General features: G+C 35.5%; 1 pseudogene; it reads right to left on the reverse strand.

Annotated features, from left to right (window-relative positions):
- Nucleotides 1–989: 989 nt before the first annotated feature.
- On the reverse strand, nucleotides 990–1,106 carry LOC115513254 (annotated as a pseudogene).
- Nucleotides 1,107–10,941: the final 9,835 nt, after the last annotated feature.

Genomic DNA, 10,941 nt, shown 5'->3' on the forward strand with positions numbered 1-10,941 from the left:
CCCCATGGGATTATGTTTCATGGAACTGCCATTTTTTCATCTGTTTCAGATTTTTAATTTTTTTAAATGTTTATTTATTTTTGAGAGAGAGACAAAGCACAAACAGGGGAGGGGCAGAGAGAGAGAGGGGAAGACACAATCTGAAGTAGGCTCCAGGCTCTGAGCTGTCAGCACAGAGCCCGATGCGGGGCTCAAACTCATGGACTGTGAGATCGTGACCTGAGCCGAAGTCAGAGGCTCAACTGACTGAGCCACCCAGGTGCTCCATTTCAGATTTTTATGACTCTTTTTCTGCTGCCTATCAATCATCTTTTGTTTGTTTGTTTGTTTTGGTTTTGTTTGTTTTTGTTTTTGAAATCATTTAAGTAACTTTGTCCTCTGGAGAAGAAGAAATCGGACTTTTCATTGTTGCATATCTGCCACTTTAGTTGGTCTGACACTTGGTTGATATTTAGTAAATGCTTTCATTTCACTTAACAACCAGGACTACTTGCTTTCAGCAGCAACAGCTTCTGCTCTTATTGCTTTCAGTTTTTGAGACCATAGAAACCAGACAACCATGCTTGTTGATTTCTGTGACTCTCCCAGTAACTGTTCTATGGGTTCCTTCATTATAAGACATGAGTCCATCTGCTCCTCTCCCAACCCCTAAGAACTTACCTATATGTTTATCCCCTTCTCCTCTTAAAGTTTTATTTGCTTCATTTGTACTTGCTCCTTTGCTTAGTCTACAGTATCCTCAATTCTTCAGTTTACAGGTCCCATGTCATCATTCTGTGCCACCCACACTGGCTACATTATGCATTTCTCCTTTCACTCATCACCAAACTTCCTGAAGGACTTCATACTTGTAGCTTCTTCCTTCTAACCTTCAATCCATTGCTTCTGCACCAGTTTATCTTCCGTTGGCTAGATAATTGCAACGAATTTCCTTATATGTCTTCCATTTTCTTGTTATCTCTAAAATGCACTTTCCACACCTTTCTCACAAATATTTTCTTTCTAAAATGTATGTAACAAATCATGTTACTCAACCAAAACATTTGTATAGTTTCTGATAAGAACAGATACTACACTTGATCTTAGCCGAAAGGTCAAGGAGCGCTGTATGGTTTCTTATACTGTCTACGGTAATGTTCAAGATATTTAACAGAGAATTCAAGATCATTCAGAATCTTCCCAGGAGACATTTCTGACCCCAATTCCTGACATTTCTTATGCCTTATCACAATCTTTCCAGAGCACGCTATGGATCTGTGTTAGAGCACACTATGACTGGGAATGGCCTTCTATCACATTCTCTGCCTTGTAAATGCAAATGAAATTTGAACCATCTCTGAAAAGGTCTCCCAAATCTTTGATATACTTGAATTTTTCATATATGCTATCAACAAAATATTTGTACAGATGCTGAAGTTGAAAATGTAGTGAAGACTCTCTACTTAATTCAGTGAACAATTCTTGAGTACTTAGTGTGTGCCAGGAGTTATCCTAAGCATCTGGAAGAAAGCTATGAACAAAAGAAAACATGGTTTTCATGAAGTTTATATTTTAACTGGTTAAGATATTAACACATGATAAATAATAAAGCATTGGTTCAATCACTGCATGCTATGGGAAAACTGAATTGAAGATACTGGATAGAAAACAGTCGTAGGGATGAGGTGTTCATTATCTAGTAAGATGGCCATGAAAGGACTCCCTGAGCAGAAAAGTAAAAATTTGAAGGAAGTAAGAAAGTAAACCTTGCAGATATTTCAGAAGGAACTCATCTGCAAAGGTCCTAGAATATAAGTATGCCTGGCAAGTTTCAGAAATATTGAATAGACCAGTATGGTTGGAAAATAGTGAATTTGGTGGAATCAAAGAGAAAAAATGAGGCCAATTATACAGGGCTCTTGAGTATTGCCAGGACTTCAAGAAAACAACTACACTGAATGGAAACTGATGTCAAGCAGAAGATAACTTGGGAAAAAACAGACTGAAGAGGTTAAGAGAAGAGACATGGCCCATTTAGAGACTGGAATAATAATCCAGACACATGATTATGGCAGCAGTGAGGGTGATGAGAAATTGTCACATTCTAATTATACTTTGAAGTTAGAGCAAATGGAATTTAATAGATTAGAAGTGAGGCATGAGAGAAAGGAAAGTTTCGCTAATTACTCCAGATTTTTGGCTTGATCACCTGGAATAACCTGGTTACCATTGACTGAGATGGAAAAGAGAGACAAGGCTGGTTTGTGGGGAAAACATGAGGAGCTTAGTTTTCTAAGAAGTTAAGTTTCAGGTGCCAATTATAAATTTAATTAGAATATAGAGTAAACAGTGTACAATTACACTTACTTACCTAATGGAATTGATGACAATACTAATGGACATACTGCATACAAAACCCTTCTCAGTGTCAACTATCAACATCCCAGCCTTTGCTGATACGACTGATATGCAGCTAATAGGAGAATGGAAAGAAAAGGAAACTCTTACCATTAGTTAGAAATAAAAGGCTCGGAGTAGACAAGTTCAGTAGGATATAAATAAACTGAGAGAAAGGAAGTTCTATAGTATAGGAAGTCCTATATTATTTCACTGGCAATGTGTATGTACTTGTTGTCATATGTTTAATACCTTACAGTGATTATATCTATAGTTCATCAAGACACTCACACACAGAATGTCCTTAGGTATAAGAATGAGGTGGTCCAGAAAGAAAATAATGTGTGGAGAAGTTTGTGCAAAGTTGAGAGAATTAAGAGGTAGGTCATGAGAAAACAGGTACAAAGGCCAACGGTCCTGTGAGAATGGAAGAAAACTCAAACACGGGTTAATAAGAGCTAGGAATAATTCAAGAAATTTCAATTATTAAAAATGTCATAAATAGATTAGTGCATAAAATTAGTGAATATCATTAAAAATGTCAATAATTGGCTAGTGAATGTTGATGCCTTGGAAATAATTTGGAACCTTTCATTAATTTCTAAGTCTGAGAGGAAGTGGCCTCCGGTAGGAAAACAAACATGAAATTAATGTGAGCTGTGAAGAATGATTTGTGAGAAATATATACAACTACTTCTATTTCTATAAAGGTTTAATTCAATATATTTTTTGTATGTTTTGAGAAATCTATTAATACATTCTTATGCACGTTCCAAAAATACTTTTAAATTAAACATCTACTGTCTATTGTAATAGCAATGTGCATGTGTAGTACAAATATAAAGTAATGCCAGGGAAGGAGACAAATTTCAGAATCATGCTTACTGCTGAGGAGCTTGGTTGGAAATGGAACTGAGTGGGGAAAACAACACTTCAGTTGTATTGATGACAATTTCTCTTTTCATTAACTAAGAGTTTTTAAAAAACTAAGGTATAATTTATGTTCAGTGAAATACACATATTCTAGGGTGTTGGAAGGCTGAGCAGACATGAAAATGAGAGAGACTATGGGGGATCCTGGGGGCTCAGTCGGTTAAGTGCCCAACTCTTGATTTTGCCTCAGGTCACAATCTCAGGGTTCCTGAGACGAAGCCTTGCGTGGGCTGGGCTCTGCACTGACAGCGTGGAGCCTGCTTGAGATTCTCTCTCTCCCTCTCTCTTGGCCCCTTCCCTGCTCACATGTGTGCATGAACATTTGTGTGCTCTCTCTCAAAATAATTAACTAACTAACTAACTAACTAAATACATAAATAAATAAACATTAAAAGAGAGAGAGAGAAAGACAGAGACTGACATGTGGGAGAAGAACCAAAAGTTTGATTGTGAGAGAAAGATTGGCAGGACCTGAGGTAAAGGCCCACAGGAGCTAAGGGTTTATATCTCATTTTGGGGATAGTGGGCAGTATGAAATACTTTAAGCTGACATGTGACATGGGGAGAATTGCATTTTAAATTAATCATCATGGCATCAATATAGAAAAGGACCGAAGGACAGGCAAAACAGAGGCCGCATAACCATCTAAGAGGGTGTGAATAGATTGCTATGTAATTATAAGGGCTCATTTGTAGAAACGGCATTAGGGGTGATGATTAAGACACAGACTGGGGCGCCTGGGTGGCGCAGTCGGTTAAGCGTCCGACTTCAGCCAGGTCACGATCTCGCGGTCCGTGAGTTTGAGCCCCGCGTCGGGCTCTGGGCTGATGGCTCAGAGCCTGGAGCCTGTTTCCGATTCTGTGTCCCCCTCTCTCTCTGCCCCTCGCCCGTTCATGCTCTGTCTCTCTCTGTCCCAAAAATAAATAAACGTTGAAAAAAAATTTTTTTTTAAATAAAAAAAAAAAAAGACACAAACTGGAGAAATGTTTAGAGCAAGAGGTGGCAGACTGCTAAACAATCAATCAAACATTGCACAACACTTTTTCTTCTACTATGAGAAATAGAATTGGGGAAAATTATTAACTTCTTTCTACTGATTTCTTAAAAAGAAAATAAAAGCATTTTTTACTGGCTTTACTGTAGTTCTCTAGCTCAATTGTAAGCAAGGGAATTTAGAGCCAGTACAGTTAAAAATGATCCATATGTGAATTGGACATGTAAAAATTAAAAGTTAACACGAGGAATATTTTATAATTATAAAACTTACAAAACTTTTATATTTCATCTAGTTAAGAAATGCAAGAGAATAGTAAGTGGATTTCTCCTGCAATTTGTGTCGATAATGATAAAAGATTATGGAATGATATTACACCTGAAAATAGAAATATTACATTTCTGCTATCAGCATTTTTTCCATTTTAAGAGGTATTTATGTAGAGAAAAGTGCACCGTTTATAAGTATACAGTGAGCTAAACTTTTTATATGCATTTACCTGTGTAACGTCCACTTAGTTCAAGGTATAGAAACTTTCAAGCACTGCAGAGGCTCACCCCAACCCCTGTCAATAATCCATCCAAAAGGTGACTACTGTTATAATTTCTAAATCATGTTTAGTGGCACCTGATTTTGAACTTCATATAAATGGCATTATATAGTATATATCCTTTGTATTTGGTTTCTTTCACTCATATCTGTGAGGGTCATCCATATTATTGCATGTAGTGATAGTTGGTTTATTTCCATTGCTGAGTAATAATCCATTGTAGGAGTAAACTATAAATCATCTATTTTCCTACTGATAGACATCTGGGTTGCTTGCATTTGTTTTTGCCTTTTGTGAATAGCACTGCTATGAACTTTCTTCAGTATGTCTATTGATGGGTGTTAGCACATATTTCTTTTGGTTATTAGAAAATTTTAATGATCAAACTTGTGAAAAAGTGATAATGACTCATGTATTATTTTACTTAGCACTTATCTGCCAGTTTTCACCATTTATTTACATTAAGAACATTGGGTGTTATTCAGAATATAAACTATTAAGACTATCTTAATGAAGTTTTCCAACATGCAAACACTGTTCATAATTTTTGACAATGTCATGATGTAAGAAAAAAAATGCAAACATAGTCCTACTTTTCTTTGATATTATATTTAAATTAGAATAAGGAAGAAACTTAGAAAAACTGGTCTTTTCCTATCAAAAAATCTTAATTGCTGGCTTTGGAAAAACATTTTCAAGGATACAATTTTAAACATTTAAATAAGTGAAATTTTCTTCTTTTTAAACAATTAAGATGTTAAGTATAGTGGTTGAGTAAAACAAGGATGAACAGTTAGTGCGTGTTATTAATAATGCAAAATAAAGGAAACTTTTTAATGATGAAAATAAAAATATAAAAAGGATGCAAAACTTAGATATGAGAATAAAATAACTTAAAAATGTCATGTCAAACTTTAAAACAATACTTAATTTTGGGGCACCTGGGTGGCTCAGTTGGTTAAGCGTCCGAGTTTGGCTCAGATCGTGATCTCAGAGTTCATGAGTTTGGCCCCGCATCGGACTTCCTACTCTTAGTACAGAGCCTACTTTGGATCCTCTGTCTCCCTCTCTCTGCCCCTCCCCTGTTTGCTCTCTCTCTCTCAAAAAAAAAAAATAAATAAATAAAAATAAGTAAAAATAAAAAACAAACAAATAAATGTTTAAAAACAAAACAAAACAAAAGTTAATTTTGCAAAAAGACTATGGAAGCCAAGAGATAACATTCATACATTCTGAGTATAAATTCCGAATTTACCTTGAGGCTAAAAGTATAATTAATCATGGGGTGCTTCAGTGGTTAATCATCGAACTCGATTTTGACTCAGGTCATGATCTCACAGTTTGAGATTGAGCCCCATGTGGGGTTCTGAGCTGACAACATGGAGCCTGGTTGGGATTCTTTCTCTTCCTCTTTCTCTGCCCCTCCCTTGTTTGTGCATGCACACTCTCGCTCTCTTTCAAAACAAGGAAACAAACAGATTTAAAACTACAACCAAAGGTATAATTAATCACAACAAAATATATATTAGACTTTTAGGTAATAAACTTACAAGCACTCACAAAAATAAATTAGTAACTCATCCTCCCTATTGGAAAGTGTCCTCTTTTTGGATCATAAAAAAAATCTATATAACTATCTATATCTATATATCTATATCTATATCTATATCTATATCTATATCTATATCTATCTATACCTACATATGATTGAGGGAGCTAAATAATTTAAATAAATTATTTTGCATTTGTTTTCTAAGTGTTCTAGCTAAGTAGGCTTCCTTTAAATAACTATTGAATAAATCTGACTTTTAAAATATGCATTGCTAAGTCATGTACAATGTTCATTCTAATGTGATTATATTCTTTTTTTTCCCCAGTTTTTCTTTATTCACTTTTTCTTCTCTCTCTCTCCCTTCCTTTTTATATTTCCTTCTCTACTGTTTCAAACAATAGATATTCAGCACTATTATAGGCACTGAGATCACATTACTGAGTAGATAAAAACATGGATAAAGTGAACATAAGGGATTTGGAATTAAAATTCAAATAATACTACTTTAATGTAAATGGAGATGTTTATAAACCACACTGAAATTTAACTCATCCTATATTTTATTTTTTTTTATTTATTTTTTTTCAGATTTTATTATTTTTTTATATATATATATATATGAAATTTATTGACAAATTGGTTTCCATACAACACCCAGTGCTCATCCCAAAAGGTGCCCTCCTCAATACCCATCCCCCACCCTCCCCTCCCTCCCACCCCCCATCAGCCCTCAGTTTGTTCTCAGTTTTTAACAGTCTCTTATGCTTTGGCTCTCTCCCACTCTAACGTCTTTTTTTTTTTTTTCCTTCCCCTCCCCCATGGGTTCCTGTTGAGTTTCTCAGGATCCACATAAGAGTGAAACCATATGGTATCTGTCTTTCTCTGTATGGCTTATTTCACTTAGCATTACACTCTCCAGTTCCATCCACGTTGCTACAAAAGGCCATATTTCATTTTTTCTCATTGCTACATAGTATTCCATTGTGTATATAAACCACAATTTCTTTATCCATTCATCAGTTGATGGACATTTAGGCTCTTTCCATAATTTGGCTATTGTTGAGAGTGCTGCTATGAACATCCTATATTTTATATTGGAATACTAAAGTGTTATATATTCTGTAAGGTATATTCAAATTACACTTAACAAACTAGGAAGTATGTGGAAAATGTTTGACATTCGTAAATAACAACTGGTGATTGTAAGCAAAGGAGTGGCATTCTTATTTTATATATTATCTTATATTCCATGACTAGTGGGTAATCTTAAAAAATTGATAGATCAGAATTTATACTGCTGTCTTCAAATAAAGAAGGAATGATTCATTTTCCTCCAAGACTAAATACTATGCCCTTGAAAATTTCAAGGTGTTTTATTTATAGAATAGCTCAACAAAGAGATACTGATATCTCAAAGAATGGTACTCTAAGGGTGTAACCCATAGACAACTGTTATAATGAATTTTCTTGTTCTGTTTTGTAATCTCCTTTAATGACAAGATGACCTTTATTATCAATTCATACTAATGAGAGAAAGCTGGAGAGTCCCTGACAAATTCTTAGAGTATATTTTTAAGCCCCCAAAGAGCTTAGATACGTATTATATTACTGTTTCATTCTCTTGTAATATAGAAATATGAGAGGAAAAATTTGAAACAATTTTTGAGTGCAACTACATATAAGATATAGTTTGAGTACAAAGAATTCAAATGAAAACATATTGACACTGTGCTCAAGGTACTTACATATTAATCTGGGACATAAACAAATATACAGAGACATTTAGGAGATAGTTGAGTATATCTGGGGAGTCATAAGATATAGATAGATGGTAGTTAATGTGGGTAAGTGATATAGGAAAAATGCAATCAGATAAGAAGTAGACCAAGGTCAAGGGCGCCTGGGTGGCTCAGTCGGTAGAGTGTCCGACTTCGGTTCAGGTCATTATCTCACAGTCTGTGAGCTCGAGCCCCGCATCTGGCTCTGTGCTGAAGGCTGAGAGCCTGGAGCCTGCTTCAGATTCTGTGTCTCCCCTTCTCTCTGCCCCTCCCCTGCTCATGCTCTGTCTCCATCTCTCAATAATAAATAAATGTTAAAAAAAATTATTAAAAAAAAAAGAAGTAGACCAAGGTCAGAACCTTAGAGAACATTAATGTTATGTATGGGAAAAAGAAGATGAATCCGTGAAAACACCTGGAGGAAGTAACTACATGAAGAGATTTATGAGGAGAATTTCCAAGAAGACAAACGTAACTAACAGAACTGAATAAAATAGGCATTACAAAGATAATTACTTATCTCTTTCAGCTTCAATTTTCTCATTTGCAAGATGTTATAATAACAGTTTTGAGGGAAAAATGGTGAAAAAAATGCATATAAATCACACCGCACAATAAAGTTGATCAGTAAATTTTAGAATTTATAACTGTCATTCTTATTTTTATCATTATTATCATAATAAGAAAACAGATTGAGTAGGGAACAAACAGGCAGAGAAGTTCCCTTCAAAGTAGAGGAGAACCACACATCTTTTGAGACTGGAGAAAAAGCTAATATTCAGATATAGACTGAGCTATAGAAGGCTCTGACTAAAAGGTTGATTGTCTATAGGTCTCAATATTTTCCACAAAGGAGGGCAATGAGAAAAACTATTAGAATAAAGCAAGTATAGAAATGAATTGAAATGTGGACACCTGGGTGCTCAGTCGGTTAAGTGTCTGACTTTGGCTCAGGCTGTGATCTCACAGCTCGTGGGTTCGAGCCTCACATGGGGCTCTGTACTGACAGCTCAGAGGCTGGAGCCTGAATTGGATTCTGTGTCTCCCTCTCTCTCTGCCCCTCCCCACTCGTACTTTGTCTCTATCTCTCCCTCAAAAATAAATAAACATTAGAAAAATTAAAAAAAAAATAAATGAATTGAAATACTGTGTGGCTATAAAATATCATCTTTTATATTTTAAAAATATTATGTGGAAGATGGACACCCGTGTATCAGAAGGAAAATCCACAATTTTGTTAACTCTATCCATTTTCTCATATATGGAGATAAATGTCGCAATAAAATTGGAGCCTTGTTACTTATTTTGACTATTTAAATGAATATTTGGCTATTGACTGTACTTATTTTGACTTATTAAAGTTAATATTTATTTTTTGTTATTTCATTTCCTGTCAACATTTTATAACAATAAAATAGATAGAGCTTCTGCCAAAATCCAATGTTCCACTAGGTTTGATCTGATAAATTTGTCTTCAACAAAATGCGTGCTTTGAGATCAGAACTTTATTCATGTCTCACTTAAGAAGTTGAACCCTATCAAATGAAATTTAATCTACTCAGTTTGGGTGTTGGAAGACTCATGTCCTTCAAGTGAGGCCGGTGACAAGTTTACATGTGATAGAAAAATAACTTTTCACCGCTTCTCCAAACAAATTCACTTACTTAATTTAATTCTTTTTGGCTGGATGATCACGTGTACTGAAAACGATCTTAATCCAAAGCAGGATCCAGGCTCTGAGCTGTCAGCACAGAGCCCGATGCGGGGCTTGAACTCATGAATTGTGAAATCATGACCTGAGATGAGGTTGGAAGCTCAACCAACTGAGCTACCCAGATGCCCCTTGAAGTTTGATTTTGTATGTTTTAAGGAAATATTTCCAGAGCATATTAAAAAAACCCACTGGAATTCTCTCCCTTAGCCCCCTTTCAGCTAATATAAAGGAGAAGGTGTATATTTGAAGGAGGCAGCTAGATAATTTATATCAATAATTTTCACAAGAGGTTCCCAAACATTGTACATAGATGCATATAGGCTTTTCCCCAATGAACATCATCTTTAAAAAAAAAATTTTTTAACGTTTATTTATTTTTGAGACAGAGAGAGACAGAGCATGAAGGGGGGAGGGGCAGAGAGAGAGGGAGACACAGAATCGGAGCAGGCTCCAGGCTCTGAGCTGTCAGCACAGATCCTGACGCAGGTCTTGAACTCACAAACCGTGGGATCATGACCTGAGCCGAAGTCGGACACTTAACCGACTGAGCCACCCAGGCGCCCCAAAAACTAATTTTAAATGTAACTGGATCCTTATTTTAGCTTGTAACATTGAAATATATAGGTATTATTGATCCTTTTTAATTCAAACCATATGGGAAGTGTACAGATTATGCTTAACAGAAATAAGAACAGATGACAGACACAAAAGTAGCATTTTTATGTTATCTATAATCTCATACTCATGAACAGGAGATGGTTTTAGAAGACGGATGAGTAAGAGCATGTCCTACAACTTTGCAATAAAGGGGGAAATAAAGTATTTTTATCTCCAGTACTCAGTTCCATGTCCTTGAAAATGAAAGAGTGTTTCATTTGGAAGACAAATAAAGAAGAGCCAATGCAATTTCATAAAGATGGTGACCTAAGGATGCAGTACATGTGGAGGTTTTATCCTACTTTTCCCGTTTTAATTGAACTACTCCAATTAGTAGGAAAAGAGTCTCTTACTGCCAACCTATCCAAGTGAGAAATGTTAGTCTG

Source organism: Lynx canadensis, chromosome B1 (assembly GCF_007474595.2).
Source record: "Lynx canadensis isolate LIC74 chromosome B1, mLynCan4.pri.v2, whole genome shotgun sequence".
Lineage (NCBI taxonomy): Eukaryota > Metazoa > Chordata > Mammalia > Carnivora > Felidae > Lynx > Lynx canadensis.